This window comes from Oxyura jamaicensis, chromosome 2, assembly GCF_011077185.1.
Source record: "Oxyura jamaicensis isolate SHBP4307 breed ruddy duck chromosome 2, BPBGC_Ojam_1.0, whole genome shotgun sequence".
Taxonomy (NCBI): domain Eukaryota; kingdom Metazoa; phylum Chordata; class Aves; order Anseriformes; family Anatidae; genus Oxyura; species Oxyura jamaicensis.
Window position 1 is genome coordinate 119997470 of NC_048894.1, and position 19610 is coordinate 120017079.

Here is a 19610-nt window from a genome sequence, read left to right on the forward strand (position 1 = left end):
AAAAAAAATAAAAATTTTTTTTAAAAAAAAAGAGGTGCCTGACTTCAGTAGTCAAAGAAACACCTTTCCTGCCTCACATCCGTTTGTGGTTTGTAAAGAAGAAAAAAAAAAAAAAAAAAAAATCTCTTCCAAAAAAGCACCGGTCTGCAGATGTCTGCAAGAGAATCAACAAACCCTCCTTCTTCTACGGCAGGGCAGGTAACTTCGAGTACTTATTGTTTCCCCCACGCATCGGCACCGGGGCGCTAGCTCCGTGTGTGCCGCTCTTTATGGGAGTCTCGGAGTTGGTTCGCTTCTCCCTCCCTCCCTCCTGCTCGCTCGCTCGCTCCCTCTGTTCTTTTCCCGTTCTTTTTTTTTCTTTCTCTTATTTTTTATTATTTTTTTTTATTGTTGTTATTTATTTATTTGTTTCGTTTGCTGGCGGTGTGTTTCGGTTGCCCTCCGCCGTGAGGAGCGGGGGCCGGGGGAGGCGGCGGCCGGGCCCCCCTCGCAGCCCCGTGGGGGTGGAATGGCCGCCCCGCGCCGCCCGGCTTCTCTCCCTTCGCCTCGGCACGGCTCCGCTCGGCACGGCACGGCACGGCTCGGCGGGCGGCGGCGGCGGAGTCGCTGCTCCGAGCGTGCTTCACACAAAGGGGCTGGCGAGGGAAGAGCCATTTGCGGCCGCCGGGGGACGGGGATGGGAGCCGCGGAGAGGGGGCGCTGCCGCGCCCGACATCCCGCTGCCGTCCCCGCCTTCCCCGCCCGGCCCCCCGGCGCCGCCCGGCCCCCCGCCGGTTACTATGGCACCCCCTCCGCGCAGGCCGTGGCTGCACGGCCCGAGCCGGCGGTCGAGCGTCGTGGGGAGGCAGGAGGGCACGGTGGGCCGGCCACGGGTTGCCCCAGTGGCCGCGGGCAGGGCATTGTGGCTGTCTGTGTGAGAGACTCCGGCCCACCTCCGCAGCTCCTGTGCTCTCTCCACAGCCGTTTTGGGCAGGTTGGGCCCATCGGTTGTCCTGGTTGACCGCGGTCCAGCAGCGAGTGGGCCTGAGAGGTTGTGTGAGCCCTTCGCCTGGTGTTCCAGCAGAGTAAAGCCATCGCCCAGAGGTTGTGGTGAAATAACGAGGGATGCATGTGCACACTTCAGAAACCAGGGTCCAAGTGAAAAATAAAAACAATCCCTGACTGCCTCTTGAGCAGGGGTCTGTCCCGTGACTGTAGGGCTTGGACCTGGCTGGGCTGCAGCCAGCTAATACCAGGCACAACATTTCTCACTGAAGTCTGGAAGAGGGAAGCTTCAGGAGGTGGGGAAGGAAGGAAGAGGAACAAAATGGGGCAGTGAAAAAGAAGAGGAGCAAAACTAGCTGCAAACAAGGGTGCTAACAAAGGAAAGTTGGGAACCCACTGCTGGGAGGGAGAGGGATTGACTAGTGAAAGGTTTAACTGACAAAAACAATGAAAGAAACAGTGACTTCAAGATACCATGAGCAATCCCACTGGGTTTCCTGCAGAGTCCCTGGTAGTTTTAATCAGGACAGAAGGGATGGAAGAGAAAAGATACAGGAAAGACACTGTAGTCAGCTTAGATAATGCCATACAGAGGAATTGTATCATGAAAAGAATGTCTTTCTTCTTTAAATAAAAACAAATTAGTGAGTGGCACACAAATAGGCTGAGGTGATTGCAATTAGCAAGAACATTTACATTTATTAAGAACTCATGTACGTTTCCATCAAAAAAGAAAAAAGAAAGTTGGAATCTGAAGAACTTTTAATAAGATTTGTAATGAACATTTTCAAAGAGAAGTGTCTTATAAACACAGCAAAACAAATCCAAAATAAAGATTTCAAGGGGACTCAGTATTAAGGGGGAGCAAATCAGAAATTTCAGGTTGGAGAATCACTGTGCGGGGCTCAATAATCACTACCTCAGATACTCTGGTATTGTAAAGAGTCCTTCAAGATAGTGTCAAGTCATGGTTTTCCTCTGTGTCTAACAACCTACTTTCAGTAAAGCTTAATTATCTGGAAAAAAAATAAGTAATGTAAGGAAAAGTAGAGAAGACTGGTTAGAACAAATGTTATTTTCTCAGGATTATTTGATCAGAAATATCTCAGAAGATTCTGAGTTGTCACTTCAACACAAAGTAAGTGGTAAAAATAAATATTTACTATAAACATACAATTACAGAAGAATCTCTGCCTTTTTTTTTTTTTTTTTTTTTTTTAAATAACATTTGAAATCTTCATGGCTTGGGAGAAAAGCTTGAAAACATGACCCAGAAAAAGCTCCAGAAAGCAAAGGAAAAGAAATTAACATATTTTTTAAAAAAATCTCATGATTTTTGGAGTCTGACTCATTATTTTGCATGTTTGGGATTAGACATTTTGAAAGTTAAAAATCCTAAAAAAGATTTTCCTTTGCAAGAAATGTACTTGATACTTGACAGATATATCACTACTGCTAGTGGCTGATATGTGGACCATAATTTGACAAAGTGAATGGGAGACAGATTGCAGCTCTGTATTGAAAAGCTGCTGTTGAGAAACTTGTTATTCATGGGCCATGGATTATTCTTCAGCCTGTTTTGGAGAAAGATGATAGAGATACTGATTCTAGAAAAGTTGGTCTGAATGACTGGTATATTCAGGTGCCTAATGCATCCTAATGCGGAGCTGAAGATGCCAGTACCAGAATGATTAAATATATGATGACAAAAACTACAGATTTGGTTATGTATTTATATGAAATATTACTGATGATTGCCTTATGAAAGACTCAAGTTCCTAGGAGTCTGTAGGAGTTTACAACTGTACCATTTGCTTTGCACAGCACTTCAAGTTATTTTCAGTACTTAATGATGCAGGCCCTGAGAGGTTATAAAATTTTTGCTGCTACTTACAGAGCTGATTTAATCATCAAGATGGTAAAAACACCTGAGATTTGTAGCAGATATATGTACAGTTTGTAAAAATTAAAAAGCTATATATATTAATCTCTTAAGTGTTCTTTGTTTTGTAGGGGGCATATTCACAGGGAGCTTTAGGATAATGCATTTGTGGAGACTGGAACTGAGAATGTTAATACTATTGTAAGGTTTTTTCCTCTGTGGACTGAGAAAGGAAGGCCCTTTCCAGGGTAAGTCAATGGTATACCAAACACTGCCACTTTAGCTCATGTAGGGGCATTTTCTAGATAAATAAATAAATAAATAAATGCAAACAACAGATTAAAGATCATGAATCTGACTGCAGAAGCTGAAATTTTTTACAGTCATCAACATTCAAGTGAGTGTCTCCAAAACAATCTTGAAAGAGGTTCCTACACTAGTGTATTAGCAGAGTGTCATTGCTTTTCCTATATAAATAGGAACAAATTTCTTGAGAAACACGATCTGTATCTGCTGATACTAAAAAAGTTGTTACTCTTTCAAATGCTCTCTGCTGGAGTAAGACTACGTAGTATGAATTTTCTCCATGCAATGAAGAACTCACATAGATTCCTTGCCAAAGAGTTGTTGTGGATGCAAGAAGCTTACATAGCAGACTGGACAAGTGTTTCAAAGGAACTTGGGAGTTCATTAACAGACCAATGGATCAGAAAGTCTTCTGAGTTGAGAGTAGCAGGAGGTAGAAACTTGGAGGAAGAGGAAGGGGAGGCGGGGTGTCATAAACACTTGTCCTCAGATGAGGCTTTAATGCCTGTTGGAAGAGAGTGGTGGCCTGGCAGGCCCTTGTGCTGAACCAGACCAGCTATGCACATTACCATGGACTGTTAGAAGTGGGAGGAGCAAGTCAGTATGTCCAAGATGTTAGGTCATCTTCTTGTCTGCTCTAGTGTCTCATCCAGCTACTCTGTGTAGTATATTGCCATCAGTAGGCATAAATAAAGTTGTCAGCCAAAAAGAGGTTAAATTATCTTACCTTAAAAGAGTATCTGGCCCAACATTTTTTTTTGTTTTAAACATCGATACCCAGTTTTATTTGGGATTTCCAGACAAGGTGGCTGATCATCTGTTAAGATATCTTGATTTTCCTAGGAAGAAGATGTGAGACTGTGATGATAGCATATTATTTATTATACATAGGCCCCACAACACCCTTTTCATAAGGTTGGCTCTTTAAATAAAAGTTTTCACCTACATATTTCAGAACACCTGGATTGGAAAATCTTCTTGCTTCTTGTTTTGTGGGCTGTACTTTTGGAACCAGGAGGTCCAGATAAACTAAAAGGGGAGACATGAGATTTTGCCAAGGAAAACTCTCCTGAAATTTTTGCTTTGCTTTCTGACACACAGGACTATTTACCTTTCAGAACAAAGCTCATTGCTCATCAATTTCTAGAGGGTAGTTAATTAAATAATAATAGGATGAAGAGTCTATCCCTTTTGTGAGAATGTCCTGTTTCATGTCCTTAAACTAAGTATGACACTTGGATCTGGGAAGATGCAAAAGATAATGATATTAAGATTACAGAATATTTAAAACAAAGTAATTAATCTGGCCTTTTCATCAGCATGAACTCAAATCCTTTAAGAAATTGATTCATTTAAAATGTTGTTGACATTCTGGGTATGCCCTCATAAGCGAGCATGAATCAGTGTATTTAAACAGAAACATGTACAATATGGTATCAAAGCTTTATGGCAGTGATATATGTTTCAGAATATTTAAACAATTTGCAATGCTACCTAATAGTCTGTCAAATCAAGTATTGTCAAACAGGTAATGTGGTGAAAATGACCAGCCCTGTATTATCACACTTGCATGGAAATAAATTGTTCTCATCTCCATAAGGAAGTAAAGATCACTTCTAAATAGTTAAGGAAAGTCCCTGACTTCCCTTTGTTACAAAGTAAAGAGAAAGCCTAAGCATTGCCATGTCTTCTCATTCCAAACAAATGGTACATAGCCAATTTAACAGATAGAGGAATAGATACGTGGGCTGAACCTGAACTGTGTTTTGCATCTTACAAAAGGTTCTTAGCACACTCATCTGCCATTGCCTACAGTAGGAATTAAGCACACAACACCTCACAGAATTTAGATCTTAAATAACCATGCAAGAAATATAAAAATGTAAAATTCACCTTGCATATTTGCAGCTTCGATCCATTACCATATGCTTCGAAGACACTGCCAGCTGGTTCAATTCAAGTTACCAAATTTAATGTGGCCTTGCAGGCATACAGAGTAGGCCAGTCCTGAAAGAAAATATTTCACTGGGCCTTCGAATCAAATTATTTTTCATGGTCAGAGAAACAAAGGGAAACATGACTTTCCTTTTTCTCCCTTCCTATATATCCCACCATATCAAGTGATTTTGTATGAGATACACTGTCCACGTGATATTCAGGAAAGCTCTAAAATACATCACAGTATGCTAGTTCTCAACTGAAAGATATACCCAAGTGTTAAGGTTGCCAATTTTCCACTCTTCCACTTATCTTTTTAAGTCAATCATGAAACATCTCAAAGTATAAGAGATCAGGAATTTTTGGTTTCATGCTATTTTTATCTGAAGTGTACTGGAGAACTGTTCTGGGGTTTCAGAAATTCAGATTTTTTTTTCGAAGGAAAATTGTATTTTCAAAAAATATTTTGCAAGTAAAAAAGTGTGTCTAAAGGTATTGTTTTTTTGTTGTTTTTTCACCCCAAAAGCAAGGATCCATAGAAGTTATGTAGATGTTACTTAGGGAAAGCATCATATAGATTGCAGATGTCTTGAGAACAGATCTGTACAAATGTTTGATACCATTATAAGTACCTGTCTGTATTTGCAAATATTTAATTTATTTACATATTATCAGCTGAATATGTCAGCTGACTGGTCAGGAGAAAATAAAGACAGAACAGAGGACTGGTCACCAGCATACAGACAGGGGACAACATGAGGGCTAGTCTGAATGCCAGATTTTCCATAGCATTGAAAAAGGAATTCACAAGACAGAATGATTATGCTAATGATTGTTTTTCAGTTCAGATCAATGATGTCATCATTTTTCTTTTTGATAAAACTCCCAAATAGAGATGAAATTCCACTGCATGAGCTCTTGTGGCATTAGGAGATCTTTACAGACTTACATAGCAAGGAGTTCACAGAGTAAAAATGTAATTTTTAGGGCTAGAAACTTACCCTTTTTTGGTTGGCTTTTGGTCATGTTATTTTTGAACCTGAGAAAGTAAAAAGCAAAATGTCATGTTTGAATTTAACCTAGTACCCTAGGGATTTACAATTAGCATCAGAAAAGTACCACACAAGGGGGCACAGTTGGCATTTGAAGTGCAGAAGGTCAGGACTGAGGCATGGTAAGACTATGCGGGGAGTTTCCATTAGAGCTTCCTGTTGTAGCAAATAAATCCAGTCCCATTCACATTTGATACACTGATACAGATACATCATCCACATGTATCAGCCATCAGTTTTTAAGGGGTGTGATAAATTGTTGGGACTGCTGGCTTCAAAACAAAATTCCTTTCTTTGCTGAGATTTCTACATTTTTGTGCTGGATCTCCAGGAACTTCAGTCCACCTTTCTTCTAACTACATGTTTTGTTTTGTTTTGCTTTGCTTTTTCTCAATGGAGCTGTCACCCTCAACTGTAATAAAAACCTATCATCCTTTTCTGGTCTTTCTAGTTTGACAGTTTCATGTCACATCTTTGTTCCACAATAAAAATAAAAAATCTGTAGGTCTTAAAGAAGTCCTTGGAAAACTGTAAGTGATAGAGTCAGCATTTACAGAACATATCACAACAGGTCTGACTGACCTTGGCAGCAATAGGAGATCACCATTTCTCATGGATGAGCTATTCCCTGAATGTCTGTCTTTTATGCTGTATAAGGCAAAAATACCTTTTCTGGATCAAGGCTACTACCTTCCGCTTTTCTTATTCTTTATCAGAAATTATAGAGACATGTTCTATTTAAGGAAAATCTCAATTTCCATTAATATCTGAATTCCTGTGTATCGTTCTATTGTGCCTTAAGATAATAATACACAGTGGCTGTTATTTTGAAGTCATACACTATTTTTTTTATTTGTTTGAGGATTTTTTGTTTTACTTTTCTTTTTACTGCAGTCATACTTCAAAGATTAATGTTTGTGGATGTTCTCCAAATCATCTGCCTTTATGCTGGTTATCAGAGCATAATCAACACTGTTTTCTTAGTGGAATGTCCCTTGGTCTGTTTTTAGCAGGTTACAGCAGTACCAGTGGAAGGGAATGAATAGTCGGTCTTGTTTGTTCATCTTTAAAAACTGCTGCTTCAGTAGCATGCATAAGTACAGCAGTCGAACATGCGCGTTAATCAGATGCTATGAAGCATGTGGAGGGGAAGCCCCAAGCCATAGTTGAAACTATCAAGTTTCTGACTAGTTGTTGAATGCATGCAGATTTATAAGAGCCCCATGGAGACAGTTGCGTTACTACATAATGCCTTAGCAATGATTAAATAGAAAAAAAGGATAACTAGAAATAGAAAAGAACAAGGAGAAACTCAGAGTAGTTCACAGCTGTAAAACACACAGAAAAAATACCCATCCTCCTAAGATACCCTTCCCCCTTCCCAAAGAGGAATTTTCCTGCTTTGAAGTTATCTCGAGAAGACACAATTTGCAATTTGCCCAAGAGGTCAGTAGGCCCAATCTGTTATACTGGAGGGTAAGGAGGTGGTTTCAAAGCTGAGAGCCCCTCGGGAAGAATGGTCTGCAAGTGTCTTACTTTCTTTTGAATAAAGTGTGACCTCCACTGGTCGCTGTTGTATTGAGGAAAAGGGGAAAAGGTCCATGGAAGAAGGTCCAATGTTTTGTCGCACAAAATCAAACTTCAGTGTCAACTCCAAGGTTCCTTTTTAGTCCACCGGAGAAATATGTAATGAGTATTTACATATGTGTAGCTACTACTTCAGCAGGGGGGACAGAGAGCTGAGGCATTTGTTTACACTTGGTGAGAGTCATGCATGTTCTACATCTGCCTGCCTGTTTCATTAGCATGGGATTTGTCAATTATGTGTAAAAAGAAATGTTAGCCAGTTGCAGAGGCTAACAATTTTATACTTTTGGTTTATTTTTCTCAATTTTATGTTTCTACAAGCTCAAAAAAATGAAATTATATTTAAAAAATCAGTCTGGGGCAGAGGGAGAAGCAAACTGAGAGAACATAAAAGTAGAAAATGCCAGAAAAAAGAAACGTACTGTAAGAAAGAGGTTTAAGGAATCTGAGCACAGCTTATTTGTGCTACAGTGTCTGGTGACACTGAGGAAAGGGTGGAGAGGCACAATATTTCTGAATTTTCATGTCTGTGTGGGTTTAAGTCAGACCCTTAACCTTATTTGAATATAGCATTTTTGTAGTTTAATATATTTCATGCAGAATATATAAAGAAGATTTAATAACTGTCTCTTAGCTGTTTTTTATCTCTACCTCAGAGAAAGCCAAAATGAGTTTCTGTGAAATGGCTGAAAAAGCATACACGGTAAGTCTTCTATCACATTATTTCCAGTCTTGCTGATTTGTAAAAGATCTTTCAGAAAGATTCTGTCTTTCTATGTAAAATGTTAAAGTTTGATTCTGTGCCCAAAATTTATAAAAGGAACTGCAAATAACCAGTGAAAGTTTAGCTTTTAAAACTCCAGAGACTGCTTGCAATCACATGGAATTTGTGCTAATGTTTAACCCAACCTTTTCCCTCAAATAAGAAAATAATATTCTAGCATATTGCATATTCACGGAAATATTAGCAAGTAAATATTTTGGAAATAACAAATCAAATCCCCAGGCTTCTGTGCCTTTTTGTTTTTCTCTTTCAGAGGTATGTCACACATAAAGGACTAACTTTGTGAACCTACTCATAGAGCACTAAGGCCACAAAATTAACAATACTCCCGTAATTAGTCAGCACACCTAAGTGTTCCAGGATAAGATCTTGTGAAGTATCATAGCAGAAATATAAATTGAATATTTAATGTTCTGTTGTCAACTATTGAAAACTGAAATATTTCTGCAGTATTTCACATTCTCTGGATAGCTTTGCATCAGACTGAGGTCTTCTCAGTGAGTGGGATCGCACAGAGGCAGTTCGCTATTTTCCTTCTGACCCAAAGCAGGCTGGCCAACTGACATGACTTAAAATAACAAAATTGCTGTTTCAGGCTGGGCCTGTAGGCATGCGTTTGCTTGGCTTCCCAAGCCTTTTGGCTGTCATAGATATTAGGCATCTTTTAGATTTGATTCTGATGCAAAGATTATTCAAATTTTAATACAAGCTGTTTCCTAACTCTCAGACAAAAACATTAAAGCATAGTAAGCTTGAGTGGACTGGCCATCAAAAGGTATAAGCTACCAATATCAATAAAATTAATATCACTGTTAATGTGATCCGTGTTGCTGAAAGTTGGGCCACAGTGCATGTGCAATACAGTGCCTCTTCCAGTGGCTTCCCAAAGTGCTCTCCATGCACACCTGAAAAGGCCAGGCAAATTCTCCCTTAACCTAACGGGAAGAAATCTCTGGAGATGCACAATTTATATCAAACACATGGAGGGATATACTGCCTTAAATATTAGCAGTGTTTTTAACTCAAGAGTTAGTGTGGACACAGCATTCAGGTGTACGGTATTATTACTAGTTCTGCTGTGGAAACTCTGTCTGTGCCATCTGGTGTTTCTGATTCAGGAGAATCTCTTTGTCTTTCTTGAACACTCAAAATCAAGTGTCCAGATCTGCTTTTTTTCTTTCGTACAGTTTGATTCATTTGGGAGTTTTTGTTCCTAGCATAACAAAGGTGTAGTTTTGCAGTTAGCTTCAGTAAATTTAAGTCTGTGCTGCTGCTGAAAATGGTGGTACTGCTCTCCTTCCCTCCCTCCTGCAGCTGCATCCTCCTGCTGCCTCCCTGGGGAGAGTGAGGATGCTCATGGCTGCATGGTCAGCTCTGTCAGGGAGCAGTCTGAAAATTAGTGCATGGCTCAGATCTCAGGTGGATTTGTTTGTTTGGTTGGTTGTTTTGTTTTGTTTTGATATGGCTAACTCTCTGGGTGCATGAGAACTGGTGGTGAAACAAGAGAAGAGTGTTTACCTAGGTTTGAGGACTTACGTTAGCCTAAGCCAAGAAAGAAATTGCACCTGGGAGTCCTCTTGATAAACTGAGAGGTGAAACAGGTTTCTGGTATTAAGAAAGGTCAAACACCAGAAAATTCTGATGCATTTTTTTTAAAGACATTCTTTCTGTGTAATATATTAAGAACTTGAAGCAGAGCCATTATACAGGAAAAATAAACAAGAATGGGTATTGAGTGAAAACAATGGTAACAGCCAGCCAGATTACACAGACCTAGGCAGTATGGCAGTACTCGTTGGTCACTACCTTTCTCTAAAACATTTTTGGAGGGGAGGATGTTGAAAATATGTTTAAATGCACTAAAAATTATCAAAAAAAAAGTATTTACAGTTTCTAAGCTTTCACTGGGATGAAAACTCATAGAAATGAATTTGCCTTTTTTTTTTTTTTTTTTTTTTTTTTTTTTTTTTTTTTTCTAAATTCCTTCCATCCCTCTTCCTGCAATTCCTACCTAGCCAGTAGGGCCCATGAAACCTGTGGTACTGGAGGTGGAGTGATTCCACTGAGTTATATCAGTGTGTGAGTTGGGAAGGGAGCAGGGGGACTGTGTGGAGAAGGGAGGGGGAATGGAGGAAACAGATGGATCCTAGATTATGCTGCAGCTGAGATTGAAATAAAATTTCACCTTAAAATGGGGTGGATGATGCTTCTATGAAGCTCTTGGGGATAATTCATCTGCCGCTTGATAAATTGGCAGGGTTTAGATCCAGGTTCTATCCTCTATTCTCCTCCATGGTTTGTGTGTGTATACATGTGTGTGAGCTATGTGTGTGTAATTTTCAAGATGCCTGGCCCCTTTTTTCTCCTTGGCTAACTTCTGAAATAGAGCTGTCAGGATGATTCCAGTGTTTGGAGCCATATTCTTTCTGACAGAATATAACTCTTCTCCTCAGTTTTCCTTTTTTATGGCCTGAAGTCAATGGGAATATTCAATGCAACCTAAGGTCAGGTTCTTGAATTTTAACACAATTTCCCATGAGAACTAAAAGGATGAAAACTCCTTTAACACTGGGAATGAAGAGTGTATCTTTAGCTGCCCCAGTAACATAAGGAGTAAAGACTTGTTATATGGCTATAAAAAAAAAAAAAAACTTGGGGAGGGTTCAAATGTAGGGGGATGGACTTCTTTTAATTTGTCCAGGAATTTAACACCAGTCACTGTGTTATCAGTACAAAAGGGTTAAGCTGTCATAGCAACTGGCCATACAAGCAATCCTGAACTTCACTAGGTCAGCTGCAAGAAGTATGTCAAAATAAATAATTTCACAGGTGTATTGAAATATAACATATACAGCCATATTAATCTATAAGGCATGGAAGGATTTTAAACTATTTCATTACAGCGGACCATACTGGAATACAAGTACCAATTTTTTGATGAGTCTTTTAAAATATAGAAAAAAAAAAAAAAAGGTCAGTTATGGGATAGACAGATTTGGCTAGGTCCTTTCTAGCTGATACATGTTGTTATTCAGTGTCTTGAGAGGCAACGGTTGTAAACAATGGATGAAAAAGTCAGTGAACAATTTTGTAATCCTGAAAAGAAATGGTGATGCTTATTTAATTCCTTCAAGGGAAGAGATTTCATGCCTGTGCCTACCCCCACAGAGGGGAAATTCACAGGGAACTAATTTTTATCTAGGCAAATTTTCCTCTATAGTAAGCGGAAATTTTAGGTCTCTCTAATGTCTGATGAACTTTGAAAAGTCTAAATTATCTTGTTCTTCTACATATATCCGGTCTCAGGTGTCTTGTTGTTTGTATTAGTGAAATGGGATGATGAGAATGGAGATGTTGCTATTTTCAGACTCTGAAGATGTAAGGTGCTATATACATAGAAATCCTCACTTTTATATAGCTCTGGATGTACTAAAAATGTGTTGCATTTCATTGTTGATACAACTTTAAATTATGTTTATCAATAAAGAGTCTGAATACTAAATTTAGAGAAGTGTTTTACTATATATGCTCCATTAAGAAAGGCAAAATATGCTTTATTCATGTAATATATTAAGCACTTTCACTTCCCCAAATGACAGCTGTCGAACTCTGTTACCATCCTCAGTAACAGCTGCAAAGTATGACATTTTCCCATTTTTCTATATTTGGCGGGGCTTACCTTCCAATAATAATCCTGTTTTATCAATGGGTTAGAAACAATTTTTCAATGGAAACACTGGGTAAGACTTATATTTTAACTGGAGCATAGCATTGTAAGTAAGATAAACCCCATAGGGAAACACTTGCTAGAGGGAAAAAACGAGAAGCTGTCTGGCCCATGGCAAGATGAACTAGGAAAAAATCCAGCTTTCTAAATGATGACAAGGCCAATTGCATTTAAGAGTTTTATGGAAAATCTACTCTACAGGACAATATTTATGGTATTGAAAGTGCCTCTGTCGATTTTGCCCCTACTTAACTTTTTTTTCAGTCTTTCCATAACAATATCAATTATTTCACATTCTGTTTTCAGTCTGCTTCATGTTTCCTTGTCTTGTCTCTCCCTCCCTCTCCCCCTCCTCCACACCCCTTCTCTCTTTCTCATATCGTCTCAGAGCTGTTAGAAAAAAATACTGCCTTTCTGTGTGCTATGTTCTTGAGCTTTAGCAATTTTCCATTTCACTTCTTTCTTGTAATACTTTTTCCATTTAATACTTGGGGAGAAAAATCGTTCAATTTGAAGGTGAGCCAGATACACCGTCACAATGTTTTGGGCCAAGTTAGTATTTTCAAGTATAAAGTTTACTTACAGCTTCCTGTGTTTTCCATTTGACTGTTATTAAAGGAGGAGGAAAAAAAAAAAAAAAGTCTTACTTTTACCATCGGCAGCAGGTGTATTTTACAACTGTCACTGTTACTACTCCCTAGTCTAGTCTGCAGCAGCTTGGAAGCTCTTGCAGGCTTCCTTACACAACATTGTTCTCACAACAGTACAGGTCATTTGTGGGAAGTCATTGGTTTGGAAGTGTCATGAGTATGTTTTGGGGGAAGATGTAATCTGAAAGAGTTTTAAGGAAGGAAGTAAATTGAATTAGGTACTGAAAAAAAAAAAAAAAAAAAAAAAAAAAGGATAAGGAGAGCTTGGTGTTGTGTGGGCAGGTGGTAATCCAAACTGGTTAGGAAGTAGAATGCAAATTATTTTAAGTAGAGTTCAGGGGGGTTGGGATCAAGATGCCTTCACCAACAAAGTGCATTCTACCAGTAGAAGCTATTTTTCAGAATAAATGAAGACTAAAGAAAACAGTAGGGACTTTCAATTTTACTACTGATTTTTGTGAATTAGTATAGAAAATATTTATTTGCTTTTAATCCTTGACTGTTCTGTCTTACATAATACTTCCTTGCAGTGTGTATAAAGAAGCTATGTAAAAGTGGACAAAAATGATGATACCACTCTCAAGATGCACAGAGCTGGCAAACATTAAGATACCACAGCATTTAGGCACCATGGTGATAGATGCCTTAGAGATAAATACAAGGGAGACAAACAGAATGAGTCAATGCATTGCCCAATTTGAATAAAGATTTTCATAAAATAACTTGCAGTGTTGGAGAAAGAAAACAAATATTTGGTGTTTAGGTTGCTATGGTGTTGTGATAGTGGGGGAAAAAAAAAAAAAAAAAAAAAAAAAAAAAAGAACAAATAGTCTAAACTACATCATGAGTTTACTAACCAGACCATGTCTTCTAAGTAACTAAGTGAATATGAAAAAATGTTTTAATTATGTAGAGGTTAGATGTGATAGAAACTAGTGTAATGACAGCTTTTCCTGTCCTCCTAGCTCATAAAGCACATTTTAACCATTGATTTAAAGGAGCTCTGGAGAAGACTGTGCAACAAATGCAGTGAATTCCTGTGTTTGATTCCATGAATAAGCCTTACTTTTTTTCTTACTGTTTTGGACGTCATGATAGAAAAAGTAGATTATGTCAGACTCTGAAAGCATTTTCTGCTTTTCCTTCTGGCTGACATGAGCATCTACCCTTCTTTTTTAATTCAAAAGCGTTCTTTTATGATTCTTCACCAAAAGGATAATGGATACTTTCCCCTACATGTTCTTCTAGTCTGAAGTCTGTTTCCAGCAGATCACTGAAACACATCTGAGTATATCCTTAAACATTTCATTGGGCATATGCCCAAAGGAATACATAGGCGCATTACAGTGCAGGATATTCTTAAATGCTTTTTAGAGTGGAGGCCTAAATGGGAATGAAAAGAGAATAATGTTCCTTGTTTTAATTAGCCAATTATATCCCTAATTTACTGGTGTTATCTCCTGTAGTTATGTAACTTCAAAGATTACAGAAAAATACTTTAGCGTAATTTTGTTCAATATACGTGTTTCAATAAGCACAGTTTCCCTTAATATAACTTAGCTGCAAAAGTACCAATACTTTATAAGTGCTTGCTTCCATTCAGCCATATTTTGCCAGTAAATGAGTTTGCAATACTGAAAAAGGTTTTATGGAGAATGAAGTAGAAAGAAAATTGACAACTTCATGATAACTTTTTGGAAGGTGCATCAGAATTTTGTGCCTTTTCTACAATATAATTATTTTGTATTGGTAATCCTGATTGAGGAGGCAATGGCCTATTTTTTCTGTTAGACATGAATGAATGAGCAAATCCAAGTATGAAGTACCCCAAACACAATAAATATGCCATTTTGCAGTTTATAAAACATGTGGGTCTGATAATGCAGCTCAAGGAAGTCATACTTTGTTTTATGGGTGAAGAGCTTGAAAAGTAGAGTTCTGCATCATATTTTGGCAAGACTAGTTACTTTATCTAATTTGTAGTCCATTTACTGGGGGTCAAGGGTAAGAAATTTAAGGATAACGTAAAACATCCACCCCTGTTATGAAGCTGCCTGGAACTCTTACAAGCTTACATATGGAGGCATAGGGAAAACCCTGGGCAGAACTGATAGTTAAATTAGATATCAGAATTACACTAGAGTTACTCAAATTAGGGCTCAATAGACTAGCTACCTTTATTTATTTTTTTTTATTATTATTTTTATTTTTTTCTGCTTAACTTTTATTGAGAACTTGCTCAAGAATGGCAGATTTTTCCAATATTTTTACTTGTGACTTTAAATAAAAGAAAATTATCTCCCAAAAGCACATCTATGTAGACATTTGGAATGTAGCAAATGTGTTTTCTTTATGACTGAGAAATTCCAGTTGTGAGCAACTATATAGAAAAAAAAAAAAGCAGAAAAAACACATCTTCTGAGGTAAATTAAATTGCATTACCCAAAGAATATGGGTATGCATTTTATAATTTGTATACGGAAAAAAAAAAAAAAAAATTGAAACTCGATTCTCCACTACTTTCAAATGCCTTTGTAAAAATGAAATTTAAATGGAGTATAGGAACTGAAATGGCTAACAAATATTTTGTTCTTCATTTTCAGCATGTACTCATCAAAGCATGCTCCATGTAAAGACCTCGTCTATAATTTGGAAAGTCTTTATAAATGAAATTCTACAAAAACAGTGGTCTCTCTAAGGAGAAATGATCTGATCCAGGATAGTACATGGTGTATTTTCTGTGTATGTGTGCACATCCATGTCTGTAGACACCATCTAGGGAAGAGGAAAAAGGTAGGGAAGAGTCCTGACAATATTATTTGTAAAGTAGCTATACCCATTCATTCACTGAATGATGTTGTACTATCTAAAACACTAATTAGATTGCACGATTGCATGGCTCTCCAGAGTATTGCATCTCAGCAATAAAATCCCCACAGAGTCATTTATCATGTCATAGGGTAAGTGATATTTTTTGGGGTATTCATCTGGATAGATGAAAAACAAACACTGCAGTTTGGGAATTTACAGATATAGAGACATGACCTGTGAATGAGTGATCTGCAAGATTATGCACTGAATGTGCTGCAAATGGCAACATAGAAGGTATTTCAGTATATAAATATTAGATGTGGGTTTTTTAAGCTTGAGATACTTATAGTTCCAGCCAGCCCTCTAAGACGTCTGGATGCTTCCATAATGCAATATCACAATGGAAATCAAAAACCATAGAATAAGGGAGTCCATGAAGGAATAAGGGAGTGGATTTTGCTATTAAGAAGGTATTATTGTTTTATTAGCCCATAGCAATCTGTTTTGGGCACACCAGTCTGTCCTTACTAATGCTGTAGGGATCTCTGTTTAGCAATCATATTGGGTGAAGTCCAGTAAAAATATATTTGGGGGTATCACCATTTTTCGAAATTGTATTATTTTTCCAGTTGAATTTGGTCTCGAGTCTGCAAAAATCAACACTTTTGATGGAGTTTAAAAATATGAATAGTGGAAACTAATGGGAAAGGCCTTTAATTTTTGAAAGCACATCCAAATACACTCTACAGACAGACTGATATGCTTAATACTGAAAATATCTATCTTGCTTTATTTCATAGTACTCCAAATCAGCTACAGGATAAGGCTAGGAGAAGCTTCACCCTGAGATATGCGTGTCTGCAGACTGGCGACATGTCTCTTTTGGACATTATGAGACGTGCACTCTTAATCATACAGACTAGAATGGTCTCTTAGGTCATATTCAAGCACTACTGAAATTTATGAAATAGATATTCTTATGTGCAATTAACCTACATAACCTAAACCAGTAGCCTTTACTGGACTATCAAGTATACATGTGTAGATCTCTCTCTAGCAGTCACATTCTGCAGTATCCCAACTAATGGTTTCCTGGATATCCAGAGATAAGAGACTGCTAACAGCTTAGTAACAAGGCGTTTCTTTTGCCAAGAGGGAGGCTTAGTTGTCATTTGGGCTCAATTAGATTTTTGTTGATGATGCATTGTTGTTATTGTTGTTTTTAGTATGTATGTACGTAATTTCTTGTTTGTTTAATCAGGTGATGAATTCTGGATTCTTTCTGCTTGCAGGTTGTTAGCTACATTGATACCATTGTGCTTTCTCTGTCTCTCCTAGGGGGAATTTTGGCAGGTCAGGAGCAATAAAATACTTCTGCATCTGACTATCTTAGGGAGGAAAAATGAATGAGGAAGGACTCATTCCTTTTTTGTTCATGAAAAATGTGCTTAGAAGTAGACTTTATGTTGTGACTCCTGGGAAAAGGTAGCTATCTCTCTCCATTTAAGCTAATGTGACTTAATTGTAGAGGCTAATGGACTTTGGATAAACCCTTTCTTATATTTCACAAGTCCACTGACTTTCCATGCACCAATTCTAGATCTCCCCAGGACTTGTTAAGAAACTGGTATCTAAGTTGGATGCCAATAATTGGGCTCACCCCAAAAATAAATTCTGTTATATTAATCCAAAAAGTGATTTTACAGTACATTACTGCAGTGGGGAATGACTGAAGCTGTTTTTTATGCTCTTTTTTCAGTATGTGTGTGGACTTTGGTAACTCAAAGTGTTTCAAAGGTAGTGTTACACAGAACTTAGCAGTAGGGAATCTAGAGGGCAGAGGCACATCTGAAATCCTTCCTTCTACAGAATTTAAAAGACTTCCCTACATTCATTTGGGATTCTTAGTTCTTCAGGAAGTCTATGTAATCTGTTCTAAAATAATAGATCACGAGAGGAAGGTTGGGAGCTAAAGCAAAAAACATTGGGCAGAGTGGCGGAGAAAAGGCATTAAATTTCTTTTAAAAAGACCTCTAAAAGAAACTATTTTTGTCTTTAAGGTCTGATGCAGCTCACCTAATTTTAAGGACATAGCTGAGGTGAAAAAAGGAGTAATTTACTCTAATTTCCTCCAGTTGAATATGGAAAGTGGTGTGCAAAACCAAATTCTAGGCTGATCCCACCACCTCTGGTTGTCTCAGTCCTTCCCCACTGATTGTAAGGGTAGACAGAAAAAATTGGATTGTCACTTAAGAACCAGATATTCTAATGGGATTAAAACTCTGGCCTTGAAAAACACATTTATTAAGAGATTATAATGCTGAAGGATGGAGAAAAGTACCTACTGGGATTGCTAAAAGATGTGTAATTTCCACTTATTTTAATAAGACTATGTGAATACTTTGAAATCTACTGAGGTCCCTGTGTACCTCTGGGACTAGGTCTGGAAACCTGAGTTTTACTAAAAACAAGTGGAATTTAATATATTAAAAACTAAGGTATACATGAAAAACTTTGATGGTTTAGACAGTTAAGTATTTTTCCAAATTTTAACTTTTTTTCATTACCTTGTTAGGGCAATTGGACAGTTAGTTTAATTAGGATTCTCTGGTTGTACATAGAATTTTAATAAGAAAAATACTACTTATGACAATAAACAAATTCAACAATGAGAAAAGTGTGGGAGAACAACATGTACAAGAATAGAGATTTAAATTCAGGTAAGGAATTCCTCAACACCTGAAGCTGACCTGGAAGTGGGAAATGTAATATTTACAACTTCATTTTTGCCCAGTTGCTTATATATATATATAATTTTTTTTTTATTATTTTTTTTATTTTTTTTTTTAACTCTGTTCTTTCTTTAGAGACGAGATTTGGTTGGACTGGACTTTTGTAAAATAAGGTAAGCCTATTCTTAACTTACTGCTGTTTCCTAATGGGATGCCTAATTTCTCCATAATTCCATTTTATTTTGCAAGGAAAAAAGTGATCATTTGCTCAGAGCCCCACTGCCTTCAAGAGGGTGTAAAAACAAGGAGCAAAAAAAGCAGAAAGTGAACAGATATATGTTATTGATACAAAGGAAATTGTATAATATTACAGTTATTAATGGACATATTGGAACTGTACATAGCAAACGAGAAAATGAAGAGCATGTTCTGACACACTGATATTTTTGTTAGATATGATACTATGTACTATATTAATAAGCAAATAATATTTTTAGAAAGCCTGTTTTTATTACTATCTGTCAGATAATTGCAGCAGGAATAACCGTCACCTTTTATTCACAAACACTTGGGTAGAGTTAGAAGTCAATGGAGTGAGAACCTATATTTTTGAAGTGATCATGAATATATTCACTGTTACTCAATTTTTTCCCCTTTGTCATTCTCTTTTAACTGCATCAGTATGGTATGATTTCCATCTGTTTCAGCAATAACACAGATCTGTGGCACAACAATATTACTATTAAAAAAATCAAAAACAAACAAACAACAACAACAGAAAACTTATGCATTGTAAAATGCAATCCATGAGAACTTTGCATTGTATCTAAATATGCCAGTAAATCCTGATTAGTCTATAGAAGTGACATACCCGTCAGCAAAATACGAGAGAAGTCAGCCTGAGTGCACTGTGAAGATTAAATTAAGTTCTTTATTTAAGAGGTCTTCAGTAAAGTTTTATTTTATTTATCATTGGTGAAGACTAAATTCCACATTCCCATTGTCAACTTCCACAGTAAATGAAATAATTCATATAATTCCAAATGCGATAAAACTTGAATGTAACATAGTTAATAAACATCTTATTCCTACATTTGGGCATGATCATTCAGTTCTTAAATAGCTTAATATATTTCTTCCTATTAATGTGATAAAAT

General features: G+C 37.4%; 2 long non-coding RNA genes across 2 annotated transcripts; both read left to right on the plus strand.

The window, feature by feature from the left end:
• The first annotated feature begins 81 nt into the window (after positions 1 to 81).
• LOC118162333 lies at positions 82 to 18279 on the plus strand. The gene is made up of 3 exons (XR_004748399.1): positions 82 to 198; positions 2998 to 3114; positions 15514 to 18279. It is a non-coding gene; the product is annotated as an uncharacterized LOC118162333 (long non-coding RNA).
• A 21-nt stretch (positions 18280 to 18300) lies between these two features.
• LOC118162334 lies at positions 18301 to 18766 on the plus strand. The gene is made up of 3 exons (XR_004748400.1): positions 18301 to 18441; positions 18589 to 18626; positions 18703 to 18766. It is a non-coding gene; the product is annotated as an uncharacterized LOC118162334 (long non-coding RNA).
• The last annotated feature ends 844 nt before the right edge of the window (positions 18767 to 19610 follow it).